Source organism: Stenella coeruleoalba (genome assembly GCF_951394435.1).
Source record: "Stenella coeruleoalba genome assembly, chromosome: 5".
NCBI lineage: Eukaryota > Metazoa > Chordata > Mammalia > Artiodactyla > Delphinidae > Stenella > Stenella coeruleoalba.
In genome coordinates this window covers 70,851,595-70,877,605 of record NC_137150.1, presented here as the reverse complement: position 1 = coordinate 70,877,605, position 26,011 = coordinate 70,851,595, and the positions used below count along the sequence as shown (strand labels likewise).

At 42.2% G+C, this 26,011-nt stretch overlaps 1 protein-coding gene across 3 annotated transcripts in view; it reads left to right on the top strand.

Annotated features, from left to right (window-relative positions):
* Positions 1–13,814: 13,814 nt before the first annotated feature.
* ATP13A3 (ATPase 13A3) overlaps positions 13,815–26,011 on the top strand; it is a 77,365-nt gene continuing 65,168 nt past the window's right edge. Inside the window, exons 1-2 of one of the 3 annotated variants that reach the window (XM_079923093.1) lie at positions 13,815–13,897; positions 14,673–14,716. The gene's annotated coding sequence lies outside the window, so the exon portion shown is untranslated. Of the gene's footprint in view, positions 13,937–14,672; positions 14,717–26,011 lie in introns of all 3 variants that reach the window. The other 2 variants (XM_079923091.1, XM_079923092.1) reach the window with 2 other exon arrangements.

Below are 26,011 nucleotides of genomic sequence, written 5' to 3'. Positions count from 1 at the left end.
CCTCTATCCCCTGCATTCCCTGTAAACTGGAAGTTAGATCTAATGGAAATTTGTGAGTTTTAATTAGATGAAAGTACAGTGTAATCTGGGAAGTGGTGATCCATTTTCTGGGTATTGACTGGATTAAACACCATTTGGGGGACTTCCCTCATAGTCCAGTGGTAAAGAGTCCGCCTTCCAATGAAGGGGATGTGGGTTCGGTCCCTGGTGGGAGAACTAAGAGCCCACATGCTGCGGGTCAACTAAGCCCCTGAGCCACAATTAAGACCCAATGCAGCCAAAAATGATAAATATTAAACACCATTTTAAGTTGCTGGTACTTTAAAAGATCATCTTTAGCCTTATAGGACTCATTCCTATCCTTTACCCACCTAGGGAGGGATGCATGGTTATATACGGACAGAGAGGGAGAGAGAGAGGAAGATTTCCCTGGCAGTAAGAGGAAGAGCACTGAATTTGGAGTTTAGCCCTGAAGTTGATCATATCCCTTTCTCAGTTTTCTCATCTACAGTTTAGAATAAGTTTCTTTTTAATGGATTGTTGGTTTCAAATGAAAGATCAGAAAAGTCTTTTTTTAGTGAAATAAGAAGATCTATGTGGAAGCAGCTCTGCTTCAGGGACTGACATCCAGTTCACAGACATCCTTGATTCATCTCAAGTAAGTGAGCAAAGTATGAATCAATCAATCTATCATCTATCTATTATCTATCTATATCTATCTATCTATCTAGCTATCTATCTATCTATCTATCTATCTATCTCTATCTGTCTATCATCATCTATCTACCTACCTACCTACCTACCCACCTATCCATCTAGAGTAATGAATTTTTGATATTTCTCAAGAGTGACTAGAAAGTGTGGTGGGGGTCAGTTTTTCAAGATGATTTAAGACAGTGGTTCTTAATCAGGGGAAATGTTGCCCTCCAGGGGATATGTGGCAATGTCTGAATACACTTTTGGTTGTTTAACTGGGGAGCAGTTACTGGTGTTTAGTGGGTGGAGGCCAAGATGCTGCTGAATATCCTACAATAAACAGGACTGTCCCCTTCACCCCCCAGCCAAAGAATTATCCTGCTCAAAATGTTAATAGTGCCAATATAGAGAAACCTTGATTTCATATAAGGCACAATTAAATATTGAACCTTAGTCCAAAATCCTAGACCAATCCTTCAAATAAGTATTGGGAATTTGAAATTCCATGCCATGAAATAGCGAATTATGAACAGAAGAAGAAAAACAGAAAGAAAAAAATGAAGATGCAAATATGTTAATCATTTCAGTTAACATAATTGCTACAGTTCAACTGAGCTTCCTCCAAGACTAAAAAGAAATCACAATCAGTTGTATAATTTTGATTATTAAAAAGGGTAACTCCTAAAGGACATTGATTTTCCTAAATAAATTATAAAATATCATTTTCAAAAAGTGTTTTATAATACAGGGAGCAGTGAGTGACCTGATGATGGGATGGGCAATAGTCTCAGTATTCATGCAAAAAATGCAGAAGTAAGTTCCATATGGCTATTTATTATAGCGACTTATATAAAAGCTATAGGGAAAATATTCAGGTGAAATGCCTTTAGGGCGATTCTGTGAGGCACTGGGTTAATATGATTCCATTTGGAGGCTTCTGATGGTCTAATTTGATTAAAGAATTGGATTATGGTACCTGGAGGAATATAAGGTTTAAGTAAAGGCACAACTGAACCATGGCCTGGAGCCCTTATTATGTTTTTAAAAACACTTTGTAAATATACTATTTAAAAAAATAACTTTATTGAGATATTATTCACGTACCATAAAAATCACCCTTTTAAAGCATAGAAGTCAGTGTCTTATGGCATTTTCACTGAGTTGTACAACCATCACCGCTGTCTAATTTCAGAATATTTTCATTAGCCCAAAAGGAAACACTGTACTCATTAGCAGTTACTCCCTCTTCATCCCCCCGAACCTCCTTCCCCCATCCCTGGCAAACACTAGTCTACTTTCTGTCTCTGTGGATTTGCTTATTCTGGACATTTCATATAAATGGAATCATACAAGATGTGGCCTTTTGTGACTGCCTTCTTTTACTTAGCATAATGTTTTCAAGGTTCATCCATGTTGCCACATGTGTTGATATTTCATTCTTTGTATTGCCAATCAATATTCCATGATATGGATACACTTATTCACTTTTTGGTTATTATGAATAATGCTGCTATGAACTTTGGCATGAATGTTTTTTATCCTGAAAAGATATTGAATTTTGTCAAATACTTCTGCATCTATTGAGACGATCATGTGGTTTTTGTTCTTTATTCTTTTAACATAGTGTATTGCATTTATTGATTTTCGTATGTGAGATCAACCTTTACATTCCTGGGATAAATCCCACTTGGTTATGGTATAAAACACTTTTTACATGTTACTGGACTTGGTTTTCTAGTTTGTTAAGGATACTTGTGTCTATAGTTATAAGGGATATTGGTTTGTAGTTTTTTTGCATTGTCTTTGTCTAGTTTTGATTATCAGGTTCATACTGGCCTCATAGACTGAGTTGGGAAATATTCCCTCCTATTTTATTTTTTGGAAGAATTTGTGAAGAATTGGTGCTCTTCTTTAAATGTTTGTAGAGTTCATTGGTGAAGTCATCTATCTGGTCCTAGGCTTTTCTTTGAGGGAACTTTTAAAAATTACTAACTCAATTTCTTTACTTGTTATAGGTCTATATAGATTTCTATTTCTGCTTGAGTCAGTTTTGATACTTTGCATCTTTCTGGAAATGTATCCATTTTGTCTAGGTATCTAATGTGTTGGCATACAATTATTCATAGTATTCCTTTATAAATCTTTTAATTTCTGTAATGTAGGTAATGGTGTCCTCTCTTTTATTCTTGACTTTGGTAATTTGAGTCTTCCCTCTTTTATTCTTGATTATCTGGATAAAGATTTGTCAACGTTGTCAAAATTTTCCAAGAATCAAGTTTTGGGACATCAGTTTTCTGTAATGCTTTCTTATTCTCTTTTCAATTTATTGTCACTCTAATCTTTATTATTTTCTCCTTGGTAAATATACTATTAAATGTTTGCATAATGTGTTATAAACTACATTCTCATTTTGCTGACCATCTTTGGGCTTTAGGTTTTTTCTTCCTCCCTTTTCCCCCATTATAAATGATATCTGAGTGACCATCTCTGTGTAATCATTTTCTCTGTTGCAAATACTTATATACGTTAATAGAGGAGAAATGGCTTTGGAGGAACACGCTGGTCCTTTAATTTACCCAGCTATTTGACATTGAACAATTTACTCAAGTTTAGGTTTCTTTAGAGATTAACATCCCTTTAGGATGTTAATCCTTTCTTGGCACCTAGGTAATGTTATTAGGTTTCTATGATTGAGATATCTTGGGCAGAGGATGTGAACATTTCTTAAAAAACTTGATACATAAAGGGATACTTTTTTGTTGTTCCTTCTTATATGAAATAAGAAAAGGAAATAAATATAGATATGGAAGGAGCCACTTCCAAAGTTCCAAGATAGGTATCTGAGGGATGTGATGGTCTTTTCTATGTGTCAACTTGGCTAGACCAGTTATTCAGTCAAACAATGATCTAGCTGTTGCTGTGAAGATATTTTGTAGATATGATTAAAGTCCTTAATCAGTTGACTTTAAATAAGGGAGATTATCCTAGACAATCAATTGGTTCAATCAGTTGACAGGTCTTAAGAGCAGGGCTGACTCTTTCCTGGAGAAGAAGAAATCCACCTGAGTGTTCCAGCCAACCTTTCCTGATGGTCTGCCCTATGGATTTCAGCCTTGCCTAGTCAGCCTCCACAATCGTGTAGGCCAGTTCTTTGAACTAAACCTCTTAATAGATATATCCTGCTGATCCTGCTTCTCTGATTGATCACTGACTCTTACAAGGAGGACCAAATTTAATGGAAAAAATTTAAAAACTCTAAATCTCCTTACACTACATTTATTAAGGCTGTAGACTAATTTATTCAAAATTTATTGAGTGGTTACTACCTAATGTTTATTGTTCTAGTTTCTGGGACTATAGGAATGAATAGAGAAAATTCCTGTCTTCGTGGAGGTTACATAGCAACCGTAACAATATTGACCACCTGCTACAGCATCCACATGTGGAGGATAAAAAGGTGAACTATACCTTCTCTCTTGGACCTTGTAATTAGTCCATGAATATTTGAATTGGTATGAAGGAGCGTGGCACTGAGCATGAATTTTAATTGTAGGAACACATAATTTCTAATGAAGAGATAAAATCAGGTATTTCAGAGGAGCTATGAGGTACCTCTTGAAGGGATATTTGAGATCTTTAGGGTCCTGAGACTTCTTTAACAAATAAAATTATATTTTAAAAATGAAACTAAGTTCATAAGTGTATTTAGATGTACCCTAAAAAAATCACATAAGCTTAAAAAAATTATAAAGGGAATTTTTAGTAAAGCCCCAAGAGGTTTCACTTTGGCTTTCTTTGTGAGCAATATGAACTATTTAAGTGTATTTGAAGAGTCCAGTGACAAAGAACAATGTGCAAATAGTGAGACGTTTCTGTTGTTCTCCACTTGAACACCTGGTTCTATTTCATTTTGTGCCTGCAGCTGTTGTGCAATTTGCAGAACCTTGAGCTGTTTGGACTCTGCTTTCTAGACTGGATTAGATTACAGGTAACCTCATGGTGGAGGTGTATTTTGGATCAACTTACTTTTGAAACGTTTCTGAAAGAAATTCTTTGGTAATGGGACTTCCATACAGTAGCTCAATCAGTATTGCCTTAATTTGCCAATTTTGGTGAGGCATTTTTTCCTTTGACAAAAACAAAACAAGAAGAACAAATGGGTTCTTTTTCTTTATTACTGTAAAGAAGCAACAGCCTTCAGCAAACAGACGATAACAAACAACCTTCTGGAGATCTTGAGATATGGACCCGTAGTTTATAGTGGGATGAACATCTGTCGACTTGAATGAGACAATCATACCCACCTACTGGCCTGCAATCCTTTCACCATTACCGAGCAATTCTTTTTTGTTGCCGGGAGCCTAAAGGAAACAATCACCTATAGCTGGGCTTGTTCCTTGTTTGCTCTAGAAGCCAGAACTGCCAGCACTGAAAATAGGTCACAAGTGACTAGCAGTCCCTGAGAGGCTCACAGGAAGTAGCTGCAAAGGTCAGGGGAGGTTTTTAAAGATTATCTAAGAGGCCAGTGAATGACAGGCCTACAGGTGTTTCTCTGCTTGGCATCTGGAACAGCCACGTGGAGGAGCTGCCTCGGAGACAGACTGACAGGTGTGGAGATGTGAGCCTGGTGCCTAAGCCCCATGAAGGAGGTGCCTTTGCTCTGTTGTACAAAAAGCCTATGACTGTATACAGTATAGGGAAATCATCTTTCAGGACTCAAAGGATGATCAGGAAGGATTTACGGCATTAACTGCTGAAACCCAACACAATAGCCCCAAGTGGAGAGTCAAGGTTGCGATGAACAATCTCTGAATTAATTCCAACCCTGAGATGTTGGGATCCCATGACATCAGGTATATGTTTCTACTAATACTTGTTTTCATGGATCATTTGTTACTGAAGTTTATACCTTAATGCTGTTTCACTGAGAAAATTGTTATAGTACAAATGTCAGGGTACAGTTACAATCTTGACATTACTTTTCACTTGTCTTATTGGCCAAGAACACAATTTCAGAACCAGCTTGACCCTGGGAACTACTAGGCTCAATAATAACCATTGCCTCTCCCCGAATAAAGAGGCAGGATACCATAGAGCAGGGATCAACCAACTTTTTCTGTAAAGGGCCAGATATTATAAACATCTGGGGCTTTGTGGGTCATATGGTCTCTGTCACGACTACTCAACTCTGCTGTTGTAACACAAAAGCAGCCATAGACAATATGTAAATGAATGAGTATGGCTGTGTTCCAATAAAACTCTATTTTTAAGATCAGGCAGCTGGCTTTGACTTGGGGCCCTAAAGGGTAAAAGTACAGACTTTGGAGTCAGGTTCAAATCCTGGCACTATTACTTGCTAGCTGTGTGACCTTAAAGAACTTAATTAACCTCTCTGTGCTTTGCTCTTTTTGCATCTCTAAATTGATAATAGTACTTACACCACAGTGTTGTTATAAAGATTAAATAAGTAAATGTGTAAAGTACTTAAACAGTGCCTAGCAGATAGTAAGTGTTATACAAGTGTTTGTTAGATAATTAACCATCCTGTGAAGTAGGTAATATTTTTCCTATTAAAACTGAAATTTGAAGAAATAAATATGTTACTTCTAAGAAGGCTAAGACTGGAACTTAGTTTTCCCATCTCCAGTACAATTGTTCTTTTCTCATCAGAGGTGAAATCATTACCTCTAAACACAGAGGAATCCTGGGAACAGCCTAAGGGGGCAGGCTTTGTCCCTAAAACCGTCATTTAAAGAGCTGCTTGTATTTCTCCTCTCCCTGTCCACAGGAGGAGGCCCTATAAGCAGTAGTGTGCTAGAGCTGATTTGTGTTGGCTCATTAGAGCAGATTGCTAAATTTTCAGGAATCTGTGAGCTGTGTAAACTGTTGGTAGCTTGAAAATGGCCGTGGTGGGAGTATTTACACCATGAAACTGGCAGGTGCTCCAAATCAGGGCTTTTTTCCTCCAGGAGGCCTGGATCACTGGCACATGAGTGGCTACATGCCAGCAGTGAGCACCCCTCCAAGCAGGCGACCTATGACCTAAGCGAGTTTGTAAACAATATTCAGCCGCATGTGACCCACCATATCCTAGTGTACCATGGCCTGAGGAGAATGCGCATCCCTGGCTTTCTGTCTCGTGGCAGAGACAGAAAAGATTACATGCTTTGTTTAGCAACAGAAACGAGTCAGTGGTGGCCCCTGGACTCTGATTTCTATACATCTGATTCACAGCTCTCTTTTTATTCCTGTTCCAACACACTCGTGTGCATGCACGCACACACACACACACACACACACACACACACACACACACACAGAGGCCTGTGTGGTTCAAGCTAAATAGGGACAAAACGACCTAAGAGGGGCTAAGGGAAAGAGAGAGCTTGTTAGGCAAACATCATAAAGTACTTTTAATGGTCACTTTTTATAGGAAAGGCAGTGAGTGCTGTGGCATTTTGTTTTTAGTCTTCTAAATTTTTTTTTTTACTTTTTTTTTTTTTGGCTGTGTTGGGTCTTTGTTGCTGTGCATGGGTTTTCTTCTAGTTGTGGTGAGCGGGGGCTGCTCTTCATTGCGGTGTGCAGGTGTCTCATCGTGGTGGCTTCTCTTGCTGCGGAGCACAGGCTCTAGGCGCGCAGGCTTCAGTAGTTGCAGAGCATGGGCTCGGTAGTTACGGTTTGCGGGCTCTAGAGCCCAGGCTCAGCAGCTCTGCGGCATGTGGGATATTCCCAGACCAGAGCTCGAACCCATGTCCCCTGCATTGGCAGGCAGATTCTTAACCACTGCGCCACCAGGGAAGCCCCTTTTCTAGTCTTTTCTAAGGTGAAGTCTTCCTGAACACTGTCCTCTAAACTGTGGGAGCAGCGGAAGTAATACAAAAGAGGGCTGGAGTCAGTCAGAAGGACAGTAAGACAAATCACTTCCTCTTATGAAGTTGTGAATCTCATTTTTCTTCTCTATAAAATGGGAAGCTTAATCATGCCATTGTTAGTTTGACATGGTGGTTGTGAAAATCAATGACAGTTTGTTATTCATTTAGTCGACATACTTGTTACTGAGGACCATCATTAGCCAGGTCCTCCACTAAGTGGTAAGGATCCAGAGATGGGTGAGTTGGGTCCCTGCTCATGAGAAAGTCAGAATCTGGGTGTTTAAACAGATAATCCAAAGAGTTTGGATCCCAGAGGCTGGATCCCTGTGGCTTCATTTGGTCGTACTGATGAAGAGTTTGACCCTGGAGCCAAGTTGCCTGTATTGAATCCTGGTTGTGTGTTGTTTATTAGCTCTGGGACTTTGAGTGAGTTATTTAGTATCTTCTCCTATTCTGTAAAAGGGAATTTTAAGCTCTCCTCAGTTTCATCTTTAAACATTGAGATGATAATAGTATCCACTTCCTGGATTATTCCAAAGATTAAATGAGATAATACATGTAAAGCTTCCTCAGTTTAAAAAATACAGATAATAAAATCTATTAAAAAATATAGATAATACAAATAAAAATCTCTTTAAAAATACAGATAATAGTAACTACTGCTGCTTTTAGTATTGGCATTGTTGTGATGATCAAATAACACACAAAAGTACTTAGAACTGTAGTAACAAAAACACAAAGTCAACATAGACTAATGGAAGACACAGACGCTAAACAGGTACTTGTTCAAGGTTGCAAATGCAGTAAAAAGATGCACAGAATAGGGATGCTTAGCCTGAGAGTCAGGAAAGGCATTTAACAGAGATGATGTTTGGGAATGTAAGTTCATTCATTCATTCATTCATTTGACAACAAACATTTGAGAGTCTACCATATGCCAGGCTTCATCTAGTGCTTGATATATAGTGATAAACCAAACCAATTCAGTCTTTGCCAGTAGCTGCACCAAAAGATGGCTTCTGGGGAAGGCAGGGGAAGTGCTTCCTGTGTCCCTTCCCCTTAATTCCAAAAATCCTTTCCCCATTTACAAACATGGACAACTGATCCTTTTTCAGTTTTACATAAAGTGTCATGGAAGCATAGCCGCAAGACAAACCCTCATTTCTTCGTCCAAAAAGACCACTACTTTTAAGCCCCTTCTAGAAAAATTCTTGAGGTGTAATCAGTGCTCATCTTCACAGAATTGAAATCAGGTGGGAGAGACAGGTGTTAAATACGTACATAAACTCACAGGTAATTAAAATTGTGGTAATGGTTATAAAGAAAATAAATGGAGGTCATCAGAAAATAAAGGAAAGAATAAATAGCCAGGGAAGGCCTTTTTAAAGAACTGAGGTACACGTATTTAAGGCATGAGCTGAACTTGTACGAGTTAGCCAGGCAAGGAAACAAGGGAAAGAGAGAAAGAAAAGGTTGTGCAAAGGCCCTGGGGCAGGAAAGAGTGTGGCATGTTTGAAGAGCCGAAAGAAGGCTTACTGTGGTTGGAATGAGGTGATGTAGGAAAGGATCTAGGGTGGGGGGAAGGTGAGGGTGCAGGAATGCCACTGAAGGGGGAGTGATGGGCAGGCCGCGTCTAACCCTGGACTTTGTAGGTCAAAGAAGTTCACATTTTATTCTCAGTGAAATGGGAAGCAGTTGAAAACTTTTATCAGAAGCTATGCTCGGAGTCACACACAGGAATACACTCTGGCTGCTGTGTAAGAATGGATTGGAGGGTGGTAAGTGTGAAAGTGGGGAAATCAGTTGGGGGCTAAGGTAGTAATTCCAGGTGAGAGAGAAACTTGAGAGGTGGCTTGGATTATCCTAGTGGAAGTAGAGATAGAGAGAGGTGGAAGGATTTGAAGTGGATTTGATATTGGAATGGAAAGAATGACACCCAGGTTTCTGGCTTGAGCAGCTGGGTGGGTGACAGTGTCTTTTGCTGACGAGAAAGTCTGAGAATGTAGCTGGTTTGGAGAAGAAGGGGAAGAGCTGGGTTTTGGATAAGTGAATTTATGAGGTACCAGTGAGACATCATGTGAAGATGATATGGACGTATGGCCCAGAGACTCTGAAGTGAGACCTGGGCTGCAGGTATATATATACGGTTGTGAGTTATTAATGTACGTGCAGACAATAGCTACAGCCATGGTATTTGAGGTCATCAGGGGGAGTGAATGTGGATCAGGGCTCTCATCCTTTTTTGAGGTTCCAGATGTCTTTGAAAAGCTAATAGACACTATACTTCTTCGTTTAAAGTATTTTCATTCAAGTTTAAGGAATTTATAGACCCCCCGAAGCCCATCCACAACTCCTGTAAGGTCCATAGATGACAAATGGGGGAGAAAAAAAAAAAAAAAAGACCCAAGCAATAAGACTTGTATATACAGAAAAACAGGCCCTGGATTGAGCCCTGGAGAGCAGCACCATTTAGAGGTGAGACAGTGGAAGTATCCACAAGAGTCTGGGATGGCGTAGACAAAGACGGAGGAGCAATTCCAAAAGAGACTTATTGAAACTGAGAGAAAAGCCTTTCAAGAATGGGAGATAAGTGTTGCTGAGAGGTCTGAGAGATAAAGACTGAGAAGTGTCCACTGAGGTTGGCAACAGCAGTGACCTTTGGGAGGCCCAGGACTGTACTTATGAAGGGTTAGAGCTCTCGGAAGGAGGCATTCCCTGCTCCTCTGGAAAAACTGGAGTGAGGGAGAGATACTGGTTGCAGAGGTGGGTTGATGTGTAGACTTGCAGGTGTTCCCTCTTGATGGCCTGCATGTTTTTCAGTGAACTAGAAGGTAAGGTGACGGTGAGAGAGGAAGACAATTGAGAACAAGGGTGGAAAGTGAAGTTAGAGCTTAGTAAGGGGACTGTTACCTATTTGGGGTTGTGATCAGGGGTTGGGTCTTAAAGAGTGAGTAGGATCAGAGGAGGGAAGGGCTGGGCTCAGTATGAACAGAAGTGTGGGCACGGAATCATCGTGGGCCAAGAGCCAGCCAGGCTTCCAGAACTTCTCAAGGCTTGCTGCACTCCCTTTCTCTTCATCCTGGGCTTCTCTTTTTTCTGGCTTGTCTTTCCCCTCAGCCTATAAACATGCTCAAGCTTTACCCAGTGACTCAGCAACTCCTCTCATCAGTGTCCAAATTCTCTTCTTTCCATACCCAAAACATCTGTAACAGGAAACCTTATGAAATCTTCAATTGCTCTTGTTCTTCCTATAGTTTTCCCTTGCTTGGTTGTGTGTTGACTTATTTTGGGGGTGTTGGCTGCTTTTTGAAGTCTGGAGCTCTGCGTGGTCTTTTAAAAGCCTGAGTGCATTGATAAGTTCATGCTGGGTTCCTTGGAGATACAAGCAACAGCCAGAAGACGGGGGAACCCCTGCAGGATTTTAGATAGGTATGTGTTTTAGACAGTTCACTCTGGAGGCTGCGTGGAGGATGAATTTGTCTGAAGGAGACTGTTAGGAGGCTGCTGTAATAGTTCAGGCTGGAGAGGATGGCTGGAACTTTTGCCAGTGGGAATGGAGGTAGAGATTTGAGGGTTACTGAGGTGAAATAGAAATGACTGGATGATTGGATAACACAAGAGGCTGAATCTAGAATGACTCACACTCATTCCCAACTTTCTAATTCTGATGGCTGTGGATGGTGGTGCCAACAGCTGAGGGAGGAGCTGCTATGAAGGCAGAGGATGAGTTCGGTTTTGGACAAGCTGAGTTCGGGGCGCCCCTGTGATATCTAGATAGAGCTGCCTGGTAGGCATTTGGATATTTGGGTCTAACTTTTGTGGAAGAGGTCTGGGCTGGTGATCACTGATCTGGTAATTGAAACTGTGAGGATGGAGGTGATTTCCTAAGAGTGGAATGAGAGGAGCTGTGGGCTTGCAGTGGAGTCTTCCATATAAGGTGCAGACTCACAATTGGTGGTAAAACAGGATAGAAAGGGGCAGGGCACAACTTTTTAAAAAAATGACATAGTCATAGTACATGACAAAAACTCCTGTGAAGCAACTAGGTCCAGGATGGTGGAGGATTCGACTTCCAGTAGACCTTGCGCCTCATTATACGCTCATTGTAATACCATGCTAAATGACACACCCACAGGCCCATGACAGTTTTGAGGCCAACCATAAAAGGTCAAAAAGTGGAAATCCCCACCCCTTCCCTGAAACAGTTGAAATAATCTTCCCACTCATTCGCTTACGAAATCCATGCCATATTTCAAGGACTCTTGCTTCTTGCCTTCCGAGATGGCCCACACTCTGTCTGTGGAGTGCGTTTCTCTCTAATTAAATCTGATTTTTACCTACCACATCGTCTCCGAATTCTTTCACAATGAAGAAGAAACCTTAAATTCACGGGCAACAGTGGCACTTAAGGTGCCACCCAAGGAGGAAGAGGCTTTATTTACTGATGTGAGAACTGGTTTTGTTTTTAGAACCTAAGCTTGTTTAAAGGCTGAGGGAAAACAGTGACGAGCCAAGGAGCCCAGAGAGGTGAGGAAGGAGGCTTTAAGGGCTCCACGCCGCCAAGACAGCTTCTTAGAGTTTGCCCAACGCTTCCACGCTCCTTATCTCATTTAATCATTTGAGGGGGAAAACAAACGGTGAGACTGAGCCCAGGAATCGGGGAGTAGAGCTGTAGATCCATCCTGGTCCAGTGCGCAGTCCATGCCACGTGGTACCAGGAAGTGCGCAGAAACCGTCCAGCTCCACACAACCTACGGGCCAGGAGCAGCGTGTTCCTGGCTCCCGGTGAGGTGACATCGGTGCCGCGGACTTGGGGATGTGTGCTGCCCCCAGATGAGGTGTCAATACGTGTCACGGACCGAGGGTGGCAGCCCCCCGCCTAGTGTTATCATGTGCTAGGAACCGGAGCATGAACGCTCCCTGCCCTCGGCAAATATGCCCAAGTGCTGTGCACCAGAGGTCGTTGAGTCTCCTCCTTTCTTACGCTCCAGCAGCTGGGAGTTCTGTTAGCCGTAAGGTGAATGACAGTAACAGTGATAGCCGGGCCTTAAGGGCGCGGGCAAGGTAGTCTCACGGCCGACAGATGGCGGGAGCCCGAGGAGGCAGATGGCTGGGCGCGCTCCTCGCGCGAGTCACCGAAGGGACGTCGCGAAAACCAAACTCGCGATTTGTTCATCCGGCCGGGGCCCTTCTCCGAGATAAATCTTCTGCGGAGGGAAGTATTTAATTTGCATCCAGCGCTGTCGGAAGAAACTCCTTACCGCTGGAGGCGGTGTAGTGGGTACGTGGGAGCTTTCTCTTGGGTACGTCTTCCAGTCCTCAGCCCAAGGTCGGGCGAGCCTAGCAGGTTGTTAAATGCAATTTATAGTTTTTGGTTTGTTTTTGGAGGGGGGAGTCTGCTGTTAAGGAATGAAAGGTACCTGGATTGCGAGCCAGGATCTGACCTCCTCTCCATCATTCTAGTACAAGCTACCTCTGTGACCTTGACTCGGCGCAAGTTAAGCTAGGCCCTTCACTGCGACTCAGTTTCCCTGTTCATAAAATGGGGATTTGGACTATGATCTGGTCTGCAGGGCCAGGATGGCAAATTCCACCTCCTCCCGCCCAAAAAATGAAGTCCTCCATTAGGAACATCCCCTCCCCAACAGCCGGCTCCTCCGTAGTGCCCTCCCTCACCCTTTTTTTTCTCCTCCTGCCTGGGGGGACGGGACCAAACGGGAGGAGGTGGGCGGGGCCGCCCCTCGCCCCGCCCACAACGCCCCTCCCCTCCCGACTTCCCCTCTGCGCCCCTCCGCCTTCGGCGCTGGATGAGGCAATCACGTGACCTCACATCCGGCTCGGGAGTCCCGAGCTCGCCGCGCGCGCTCCCCCGCAGCCCGCCGGCTCTCCCCGCAGCGTGATCCAGGCGCCACCGCGGAGGGGAGGGGGGGTTCGCTACGTCGGTGGCGGCGGAAGGCCGTTTCGGAGTGCAGAACGCCCCCCTCCCCTGCCTACCTCCCCCTGCTGCCCGCCCTTGTTCTCGCCCTGCTCCGGCTACACGCCGCCGCCGCGGGCGCAGAGGAGAGCGCGGACGCTCCTGCGCCCGCCTCGGCCCGGGCCCCGCCGCGGCTCCTCCCTCCCCTCACCCCGAGCCGCAGCGTGCGGCGGCGGCGGCGCCTCGAGCTCGAGCGACCCGCGGCCGCCAGCGCCGGCCGAGGGCGATGGGGCTGGGCTGAGGCGAGGCGGCGGCGGCGGCGGCGGCGGCGACGACAGCGGTGGGCCCCGGCCCTGCGCGGCCCCTCGGTTGCTCCGGCCGGGAGGCCGCCGAGGAGACGGCGCGGCGGTGCCGGGTGAGTGGCCCCAGCTTCCCCGAGGCGTCGGAGGGCTGGGTGAGCAGGGCGTGGAGCCGGTGGGAGGTTGGAGGAGGTGAATGGTATTGTCGGGGGTGGCGGGTACCAGGTGAGCTCGTGGTCGGCCTCCTCGAGCCGGAATTGGGCATCACTTCTCGGGGAAGGTGTGTGTGGGGTGGGGAGAGGAGCGTTAAGACTGCGGAATGTCTGTCTGGGACAGGTGAGGCGCGGAGGAGGGCACCACGTTGTGGGTGTGAAGGCCTGGTTGGGACACGCCGCTTGGGGGGAAGGCGAGTGTGTTGGGTTTGAGAGTGAGATGGTGGTCCAGCCCTTTCAGAAAGTACGGGAGATGGTGAGATCGAAGGTAGGGGTATTGGCAGGGCGCTTGATGGGTTCGTGCGGGTGCTGACTGAGGAATCTTCATTTTGTCCTTAGCCACGGAGTAGTGGAGCTCCTGGCCAGTCACCGCATTAAGCTAAGTGAGGCCCAGAGAGGAAAAGTGACTTATGACTTGCTTAAGGCCTCTCACTTTGACTCTAGAAAAACCCGGGGCCCTTTCTCCAGTACCTCCATGGCCGCTCTCTTTAGAGCCTTTCCTTCTCCCCACATCATTCGCAAAGTTAGGTTCTGGTGGATATGTGACCTCTTTTTTTTTTGCGGGGGGGGGGAGGAGGGGGAGCGGAGGGAATCTGACTGGGGATTGACAGTAGTAATTCAGAGCTTCCCAGTTTGGAAAGCTTTTGTGACAGGTGTTTATCATTTCCTCTTCCCACAGATCTGACAGAAACATCCTTGGATCTTGGTGTCTGGACATAGGAGGTATGAATCACTCAGATAATTAACTACTTTTTCATCAGTGTTTTAGAGCTGTATTGAATGGTTACGTTAGTGCAAAATGAATGGGTATGGAGTTGTAAACCTAGAAACAGAAACCTATGTTTCCTACATGATTCCAAACGAAATGAGTAGAACGTTTATGTATGTAATGACTATTTTAGATCTATGAATCAGGAAGTTAGAATTTTTCAAAAATCTAAGAAATGCAGGGACGTTTAAGATAATTGCAAAATGAATACTTTTCTAAAGACTTTGTTGCTAAAGTGAAGGTGTTCTGATTTGATTGTCTTTTGAAGGGCGATTACTTAGTTAAAAATGCTCTACCGGGCTTCCCTGGTGGCGCAGTGGTTGAGAGTACGCCTGCCAATGCAGGGGACACGGGTTCATGCCCTGGTCCGGGAAGATCCCACATGCTGTGGAGCAGCTGGGCCCGTGAGCTGTGGCCGCTGAGCCTGCGCGTCTGGAGCCTGTGCTCCTCAACAGGAGAGGCCACAACAGTGAGAGGCCCGCGTACCACAGAAAAAAAAAAAAAAAAAGCTCTACCTTTGCTTAGAATTCAGCCTTTTAGTACCAAGGCACATTTATTAATTTTGTTTCACTGGAATATATGTGGTATTCTTTTCTTAGGAGGATTGTTGCTTTGCTGAATAGGCTACAGTTGCCAAAAGAAATGTATGCGGGCATCCCATTCTGGTTTAGCGACCCTTTTTAAAGGCAAGTCAGTTCCTGGAAGTTGCTTGAAATAGTAAGCCTATTAATAATTGTTAAGAAAGTTTACTTTTGCTGCTATCCTTGTTTTTGCATTATCCACCATTAAAGCAGATGAGGATGAGACGGCTAAGTGAGATTTTTGAACATTATTAGAACAGCAAAGCCTGTTTTTGGTCAGGGGATTGGATAGGAAGAATGTTGACATTGGTTGGTTGCGTTATTTCCTAAGTAGTACAATTACAAAAAAAATAAAAATATTAAGTAGCAATAAAGTTGACAGGCTTCACTTTGACTCTGTGTTCAAATTATGTAGTAAGAGGGCAGAGTTCTTCGTCCAGGCTGACCAGGAAGCTTTATTTGGGGGAGCTTTGGTTGTTAAAGTTTTAATTTACAACTGATTTGAGATAAATAGGATAAATTCCTATATAGATAGGAAAATAGTTTCACAGTAGTTAAAACAAAACTCTATAACCTGAATGTCTAAATAGTATTTTCTGATGAGTTTTCTACTTGGTTCTGCTTATTAGTTATTGGAACTAAAATCCTTCTGTTGGTTTAGTTAGCCCTAAATAGTTATTTCATTTAGGTAACATCAGTTTCCCATCTGTTGTATTTCGAGTATGGATTCTTATGTGGATAATAATGTGTGTTTGCTGCTACAGAATATTGTAGTAGAAGAAGCATGAACTTGGGAATCAGACCTGAGTTTGATCTGACTTTCTTAACTAGCTATTGACTTTGACCAGTGCTGATAGTTATTGAGTAAGCTTACTTTATACTATGCTTTGAATTAAACATGATGTGAATTGTCTCATTTAAACCCCATTTTACAGATGGGGAAACTGAGGTTCAGAGATGTTAAGTTGCTGAAAGTCACATGCAGCTAATCCGGTAAACCTAGAAATAGAAACCTCTATGTCACATACAGTAACAGAGCTAGGATTCTGGCTGTGTTGAAAGTCCCTTATACTGTTGCTTAACTTCCCTGTTCTGCTTTTTCTTTCTTTTTTTTTTTTTAATTAACAAAGGAGAATACTAGTACTTACGTCAGAGAGTTTTGAGGATTAGCTGAGAGCATATGTAAAGAAAGGAGCACTCTTCCTGGCACATAGTAAATATTCCTTTCCCCCTTCCATTCCATATACTGAATCAGGGCTGTTCTTGTTTAGCATGGTGGTTTTGTAACCACTGTGAATATAAGGTTTTAAATGTGAATATACTTTATTGCTGAAATGGATAGCAGTCCTAGGAAGTGGGCAATGATGAATGATAATGGGGCATGCTGTGGAGTTTTGTCTTTAGTTTTTGTATTTTTTCCCACTGGTCTAGGTGATGGTGGAAATAGGAACTTCATGCTTGTGAATGACAATGAGGTGGTGGTTGTAGTTTCTAAAATCTTAGAAGACAGAAGTAGAATTTCAAAATGATATTGATTACTTGGTTCATCTAAAGCTGGCTTTTGTTCACTGGTATACTGGGTAACTTAAGCAGGGGACCTTGTGAACAGACCCTAAGTTGAATAGGAGTTAGCAGCTTATCACTAACTGGACAACATTCTTAAAACAACTCACAGTGGTATGCTAAAGGAAGATAATCTAGTGTCTGATGTCTACCTGGTACATAACCAGAAGGTTTGTTCCAGTGATGGAATGTGTTCTGAATGTGCTGTATAGCTCATCTGGTTAAATCTGGATCCAAGAGTTAGCTGATGGGATTTAGTCTTTGGTTTTAGAACATAGTTTTTCTGTGTGAAATGAAGCCAACTGGCCTGTTGGAGAGAGTAAATCTGTAGTCATCAAAACCGTATTCTAATTAACCCACTTAACTAGTCCAGGTAACAAGCAAGAAGCAAGGAAATTACCATTACAGTCTTACTTTAATGTTGTTGATCTTCATATTTTGAGAGTAGAGAAATGAGAGAGGATCAGGATTGGGCTACATATTTTAAGATTTAGGTTAAAAAGTAAAAGGTTCTAGGCTTATTTAATCTGGAGAAAAGTATGTATCAATTACAAGGTAGAATGTCCTGAAGTTAATGGTAACTAGTAATTATAAAAATTGAGTTAAAAACATTAAAAACATATTAGATTAAAAATAGAGGTAATGTGAAATGTTATGAATAAATGGTAACTGGAAAAAACGATCACTGTTATAATGGTGAGTTGAAAATGATTTTTTGGTCCTCAGTAAGAAGGGAGAAAAGTGGAATGAAGGAAAGGGAGAGTTGTCCAAATAATCAAATATCTGAGACAGAGGAAAGTTGAGGATGAGGATTGCTGAAGAGTTTCCAGAGAGCTATCCCAACACCAGGCCTCATAATATCTTCAACCCACAGGCTTGTATTGGGACCTTTGCTAGGTCTGAGATTGTAAAATATTAACTCAAATAGCAAACTTTGAGGCTGTCCAAATTAAAAAAGGACTTATGTACCTTATGTATGTGTCTCCCCAAGGGAAGGGTCCACATAGATTTATGAAAATGGAGCTTCTCAGAGGCACGTATCTTTGAAGTTACAGGTGAAAATGCATCTTTTATCTTATCTATCACCAAAGGCCACTAATGCTAGTATGAGCTGGGAATGCAGGAAGAAATTAGTACCCTGTGTTTGAAGTCTGTTTTTTTGTATGTAAGATGGGGTGAATGAAGTGAGTTGTAATTAATCTTTTTTTTTTGTAATTAATCTCTTAATCAAAATTTCTCTCTTGTTGACTCTTTCACTTACTCGCTGTGGATCTTGCTTTTAAATAACCCGTTGAGGGAATTCCCTGGAGGTCCAGTGGTTAGGACTCTGAGCTTCCACTGCCCGGGGACCGGGTTCGATCCCTGGTCGGGGAACTAAGATCCCACAAGCAGCACAGCGTGGCCAAAAAAATATATATATATCCAATGACACTCAGATACTAGTTAGATTAGAAGCATAATTTCCAGGGAAGGTGAGTTAACTATAAAGTAGAATTTCTTGATTACATGATGTGGAACACGCTGATATCTATATAATCTTCCTCAGAAATTATTAATAAAATTTATTTATATCTGTTGTTGGGTGATGAGGTGAAAGACAGGTCTGCCTCAGTGATAGCAAGCTAGATTAATTGACTGCTATTTTTTTGTTGTTTTTTAATTTTTTCACAAAGGAGTTTATGAGTTGGACATTGAAATAAGGAGGTATGAGATTAGAAAATAATAATGCTGAGTGGTTGTAGGTTATTTAGACTAGCCCCTTCTTTTTATAGAAAAGGAAACTGATGTCTGGAGAGGTAAGTGACAGCATGTTGGTAAAGGAGAAGCTTTCTATTAGTTGGGTGTTCTTTTCACCCTTGTCTTTAGTTTGTACTCTGTAGTAATGGCACATCTCAAAACTCAATGTATGTTTTGTGGGGTGTTTTTTTTTTTCTTATTGAGAACCAACTTTAAAGGATTGATTTTGATCACTTGACAGACTTCTATTACATTTTTAGTTTATTTTAAAATAAGTCATGGAACAGCTCCCACATGTGTCTAGCATGGCTTCTTTACAGCATCCCTATTGCTCTCTTTTTCCTATTTGTAAAGTAGGATGAAAAATATGTTAGTAACTTACTTTGATATATAAAAGACAGGTATTTTGGTTCCTAATTCTTTCTGATCTAAACAGCTGAGTAAAATGAAATCCCCTTTTATGTAGGGGCTTTGGGCCTACATTCTCATTTAAGATAAAAATCCTGTGAAGTCAAAATTACCCATGAAAAAGTCATTTAGGAAGGCACCAGTTTGAAAACTGGTTAACTGACATATGGTTTTTCAATTCTCACAGCTAGTTTTTTCTTCAGCTATTAGTATAGGTTACTTTTTTCTGGAATCATAATCGGTTATGTGCTTTGGATTGACCAAGGAACACCAGATTTAGTCTCCGTTGCATGCTCACTCTGGGACAAGGATGTGAGGGCAAGCGTCCTGCCGCCATTATTTAGAGTATTTTTCTCTCTTGTTTTTCTTTTTTCTTGCAGCACAGATAGTTGAATTGTAATTAAATCCATATGTGATGTGATTCCACAGTGTGAATAATGGAGAAAGAAATTAGGTGTTTAGGAAAATCTGCTATTTCCCTAGGGTTATACTGGGTGTTTTATACCACACAAAAAACCTAGCATAATTAAAGGGCTAAGTAATAAAGTTGGGATTATTGGGGCACTGTTGGTACTTTTTATAATTCTAGATGGATATTCAGCTACTATCAGTGTTTTTTGTTTTTGTTTGTTTTGTTTTTTTTGTTTTGGCTGTGTTGTGTCTTTGTTGCTGCTCGCCGGCTCTCTCTAGTTGCCGCGAGTGGGGGCTATTCTTTGTTGCGGTGCGCAGGCTTCTCATTGCGGTGGCTTCTCTTGTTGTGGAGCACGGGCTCTAGGCGCGCGGGCTTCAGTAGTTGTGGCACATGGGCTTAGTTGCTTCGTGACATGTGGGATCTTCCTGGACCAGGGCTCGAACCCGTGTCCCCTGTATTGGCAGGTGGATTCTTAACCACTACGCCACCAGGGAAGCCCTGACTATCAGTGTTTTTAAGAGTTAATGTCTCCTTACTACTAGCAAGATTTGCCTTATTTAAAAACAACTCTGTAAGTTGTTAATGTTTTCCATGAAATTTAAAGTATTTGAACTTAAATATCGCTCTGGGGATAGCACAGTAAGAAAACACCAGTCGTTAAAGAAATGTTATGGTGACTAAAGATTTAACAGTCCTGTGCCCTGGGAGAGGGCATGTGTATTGGTTAAAATGTGGCCTCAGAGCCATATACAAGTGATTTTGAATTCTAGCCTCATCACTTACTAGCTCTGTAGTCCCTTAACCCTATTTAGCTTCTTCATTGGCTGAATGGAGGTAATAAAACATAGAGAATTGTGAGGATAAGAGGCTCAGTAATTGGTAAATTACTATTATTTATTAGTTTAATAACATTTAACATATTCAAAACAAGTCACACTCCTGTGTGTATCTGTGTGTCGTGAGAGAGTGTGTGTGTGGGTTGTGATTGAGGATTGCTTTTTCTCAACTGGAGCAGCAGGCAATAATGACATACTGTTTAATTCCGGCTTTTATAGCAAAAATACCATGATTTTGCATCTTTGGTAGTGACATCCTATAAAGCTCAAGATGTTAATTTCATGGGTCTCTAATGTACATTTGATGTATATTTTTATCTTGATGTTTCTGGGTGTGTTTGCAGTCTCTTTTTCCCCCATCCTCTGTGTTAATGTTACCTGTTGTCTCTCTCCCTGGCTGCATTATAAAATTTAAAAATATGTTTATTTAATAGGATTTTATGTTTCCTTTTTTTTTTTTTTTTTTGCGGTATGCGGGCCTCTCACTGTTGTTGCCTCTCCCGTTGCGGAGCATGGGCTCCGGATGCGCAGGCTCACGGGCCCAGCCGCTCCGCGGCATGTGGGATCTTCCCAGACCGGGGCACAAACCCGTGTCCCCTGCATTGGCAGGTGGACTCTCAACCACTGCGCCACCAGGGAAGCCCTATTTTCCCTTATTTTCATTTAGAAATTCTGGTTAGTGAAATGTGTCTACATCTTTTCTTTAAAAAGAAGTCTTGAAATTTTGTTTTACTTCTCTGGCCTTTGGATTGATTAGATGTAGTCGCTGGTTCTTTGTAGACCAAATATTTTTTCCTTATTGTTTTCCCAAGCACCTGAGATGGAGTTCTTACTTACATGCTAATTATCATAATATAATTCAGTTTACTAAGTGAAATGTAAAGTACTGCAGGCAAGTAACCTGAGTAGCACTTAATTATTTGAAACACTAGTCTAGCAAATTGTTAGTTAAAATAGATTTTTATTCCATGGGTCCTATATAAAAATATACTTTTTATAGTTATCACCACTGTCTTAGAGTTAGTTGTTGAATAATTTTGAGCTAATCTACAGTTGTTTTCTGTTCAGTTTTTGGTGAGAAGAGTAGAAAAACTGCTTAATTTTGTCAGGTTCAAAAGCATCTTAATGTGTGTTTTCTCAAAATCCTTTCTAATCTCTGGTGCAGCCCATACCTTTCCCCATGTTACTTTAAAAGTTGTGCCAATTACCAATTGTTGTAGTGCGTAAGAGTTGTGAGTTTTATAGGCAGTAAGGAAGGAGGCTGGGTTAGGGCCACTTAGTTGAGCCCTAAGATTGTGTTGGCACATCTAAGTATTGGATACTTTTTTAGTTCCTGTCTGTGCCAAGCACAGGGCTAGATGCTGGGTATATGTTGATGAGTGAGTTCTGCCTTCTTGGAGGTAAACAGTCTAGCAAGGGAACACAGAACTGCTGCTTTGCACACCATTCACATTGTATTCTTTGGGAATGTGGCCTCTTGGCACGTCCTTGGGTCTCTTTCAGTTGAGAAAAGTTCAGAATCTCCATCACGTACAAGTTAATCCATATCTTTATCAAACAAGGTCTTTCATCATAACTTGATTGTGTTCCATCTTTTTCAGCTCCATTTTCAGCCATTCCCCAGAGGCCATCCTGTGCTCCAGCTAGTTCAAGTAACTTGTATTCCTAACATTTTCTGGGATTTCTCACCTTAGCACTTCTGCATATGGTAATTCCTCTACTTGGATTCCATCTCTCTCTTATTTCCCCTTTTTACTGCTTGTTTGCTTGATGAACTTCACACCCGTCAGGTCTTAGATCAAGGGAGAGAGTTCTTCTCTGAAGACTCTTTTGTCCCTTGCCTGCCTCTTCCTCCCTCCCTGTGCCTCTCCGTGCTCCCAGTGCTCGCATGATACTTACTTTACTGCAGTGTGCAACCGCTTTGATAGGTTTGTTTACTTGTCTAGCCTAGGTTTGGCTTCTTGAGGTTAGAAATTTAATCTTTGTAATCTCCAACATTTAGCACGTACTTGGCACGTGTAGACAATGACATTGTAACAAATGATTTTTTATGAAATAGGAAGTAGTGATAAACCATACTGATTCTTTCTAGAATGCTAATTTAATAATTACAGATTTATTTTGAAATATTAAGGGTACTTGGGCAACATCTTGGTTTTCTCAATTAATTTGCCTTTTTCTAAATCAAACAATGGTCTAGGGTTGGATTTTAAGATATTACTTGGTTAGAATAGAGGCATTGTTTTTTTTTGTTTTGTTTTTTTGTTTGTTTGTTTTTGCGGTACGTGGGCCTCTCACTGTTGTGGCTTCTCCCGTTGCGGAGGCTCCGGACGCGCAGGCTCAGCGGCCATGGCTCACGGGCCCAGCCGCTCCGCAGCATGTGGGATCTTCCCGTACCGGGGCACAAACCTGTGTCCCCTGCATTGGCAGGTGGACTCTGAACCACTGTGCCACCAGGGAAGCCCTAGAGGCACTGTTTTAAGTTCATTGGTGACCGTGTTGGTGAGACTTTCTGTCCATAATAATGAAAAACTGACCGTCACTGGTCTCTAAAGCAAATAAAACTTTTCAACCCAAAAAGAATGGGTGATCCGTAGGATTGCCATAGCACCAGCTCCATCTGTCTCTGTTAGTAGTGCCCACTGCTGCTCCTGGGAAGCAGGGAGACTCAGTCAGGAGGACTCCCAGATTTTTATGGGCCAGCCTCTCTGAGTGGTAGAAGTGTAATGCCCACTCCCTGTATCTCCTTCATGCTTAAAGAAAAAATATTTTGGGGACTTCCCTGGCTGTCCAGTGGTTAGGACTCCACGCTTCCACTGCAGGGGGCCATGGGTTCAACCCTTGGTCAGGGAACTAAGATCCTGCATGCTTCATGGTGCAGCCCAAAATAAATAACTAAATAAATTGTTGCCTAGAGATTCATCTTGGATTTGCCAGCTTTGAGAAGCTGTAACCCATTTATGTATTAACTTCTGAACAGAATAACTCTTGATGAACTGGACGAGGAAGTAGTTGATACTGATGAGCATAGTCTTGTGGCGGCGGTTGTATAGAGTTAGGTGAGGTCACTAAGGACCTGGGGAGAGGGTATTGGGAGAGTCAGGAAAGCGAAAGGGGCATAAGGATGAGATGTGGGAGTGGGGCAAAAACAAAATTTACTTTGTTGTGAAATTTTGCCCAGAAAAAGGAAAGATTTTACCCCTTCCTCACACTCACCTCCTGTCTTGCCCTGTCTGATTCAGTCAGCTATGTTGCTGGGTGCTGGCCTGCTTCCCAACTTTAAGTCTGTTTTTAGTCTGTAAGCCCAATATTGTGAGACAAGTACTGACTGCTCTGACACGTGTAGAGGAGGGACAGAGGTGGGACAAGTCTGCTGCGGGGTGGAAGGGACAATCAAAGCTTAGTAGAGAAAATAACTGACCAGGGGCTGGAAGGACTCACAGGAGCTCTTCAGCCAGCCTAAATTAGGGAACGGCATTCTTAGCAGAAGGAACGACGTATGTAAAAGAATGGAATCAGGAATCAGTAGGACTCTTTGAGGAACTGCAAGTTGTGTTCTGTATAGATGGGATGTAAGGTTTGTAGGAGGTGAATAATAACCTTTGATGAATGGAAGGTGGTGTTGACAACTAGGCAGGGCCAGGTTCTGAAGGATTTTATGTCTCCCAGTTAGTTGTGACTTTGTCCTTGGAGCCCAGTTGGGTCTGTCTTTTGCACCAGTTTCCCATGGTAGGCAAACACATAATAGTATCGTGTGTTGTAAGACTTTCCAAAGTCTTCCTGGTAAGAGGGCTACTTAACTTTGTTTAATGCAGTACTTTTCTTCAATTTATATGAGCAGTCAATGCCTTTAAAATTTTTTTATTTTGGGGCTTCCCTGGTGGCGCAGTGGTTGGGAGTCCGCCTGCTGATGCAGGGGACGCGGGTTTGTGCCCCGGTCTGGGAGAATCCCACGTGCTGCGAAGCGGCTGGGCTCGTGAGCCATGGCTGCTGGGCCTGCACGTCTGGGGCCTGTGCTCCGCGGCGGGAGAGGCCACGGCGGTGAGAGGCCCACGTACCGCCAAAAAAAAAAATTATTTTGGAGGGACTTGTACCAGTTGGGAAATGATGCTGCAGACAATAGGAAGCCCTTGAAATTTTAAGCAGAGAGAAACGATCACATCAGGTTCGTATATTGATTAGAATGAGGGAGACTGGAGAGGGGGTCAGGACCCAAGGTGAGGCATGCCAGTGCAGGTAGGGTGGGGTGAGGTGGGTTTGAGAAAGGTAGGAATGATAAGACTTAGTGCCCAGATGGATGTAGAAGGTGTGGGATAGGAAGGAGTCTAGGATGACTTCCAATTTCCTAGCATGGCTTTTTAGGCAAGTCCTATTCGTTAAAGGAGTAGAGGGAATTGGTAGTGGCAGCAGCAGGTGAGAGGGCAGGTTTTTGGAAGAAAGTTGAAACAAGCCATTTGAATTAGCTGTCTGCAAACATGGACTGTAGATGTTTGAATCCGTGGTTCTGGAACTCCTGAGAGAGCAGTGCTGACAATACTGATTGGTGGTTGCCACTGTAGATGGGCCAGTGGTGCCACCCTTTGCCCATGATACTGTTACAGAGAGAGGAGCATGGAGGAATTAATAGTTAAGAAGTAGGCAGAGGAAGTAGAGGCTTGGGGAATATTAATAATTAAGAAGTGGACAGAGGAGGTAGAGGCTTGGTAACCTGGCTACCTGCCTCAACACCCAGGCTAGTGTAATAAGAAGTAGATCAGCAGCATTGTGAGAGGTAAAAAGGTCATTTGCGGGCTGTCTTAGGAACCTACGCTGTTTTCCGTATGAAAGCGTGTATTTCAAGTACACGCTGCTTTCAAATGAAGTTGTGGAAAATGGATGGTGCTGTCTACATTAATTTGTTGGCAAGGCTTTTCGGTATAATGTCACCCCATGCTTGACTTTCTAGGGAAGGTGAAAAATGCTAATCTTAGTTAAGTGAAGATTATTTTTTTTCCTGTTTTTAAAAGACAGTATTGATTGAAAACTGGTAAATGATAATATTTTGTAAACTAAAAATCCCTTTTCAAATGTCAGTCACTATTATTACGGTTGACATAGTACCCAAATACATTGATTTTTTTTTTTTAATCCTGAATAGTGGATTATAGAATGACCATAGGAAATGAGGAAGTTTAGATTTCTGTGATGGTTGTACCATGAGTAAGGCCATTATCCTCTTCAGTAGTAACTTAAAGTTCTGTATTATTGAAATATTTGCTGAATGAAAATGTTAAGGCCTTTATACTTCCTTTCTATGCTGAATCAGCATGAGTAGGTTTCAAATTGGGGAAAAGGAGTACAGTGGAAAAAAATTCACGTAACTGAAAAAAATTGATCCAAGTGCCTATCAGTTGTAAGTGGAAATTTGCAGGATTGTACTTTTTGTACAGAATGGTTTCCTGGTGATTTTGTGCTTCTTTGAGGTTGAGCCTTTATAATGTTTGGAAAAATGAAATGTGAACCATACTGTAGTAAAGATCATGAGTAAAACTAATTTTGTTTTTTTGTAAGCATAATACAATAATCCTGAAGTGACATATGCTGAGTTAGTGAAGAAAAATTATTTTGGAGTTTGTTGTTATAAGAAAAATGAACATATCTGTAGTCTGTGTGTGACTCCTTAACATACTGAAGATTTAGAAGTATAATTCTCCGGAAAGTTCTTCTGTTCTT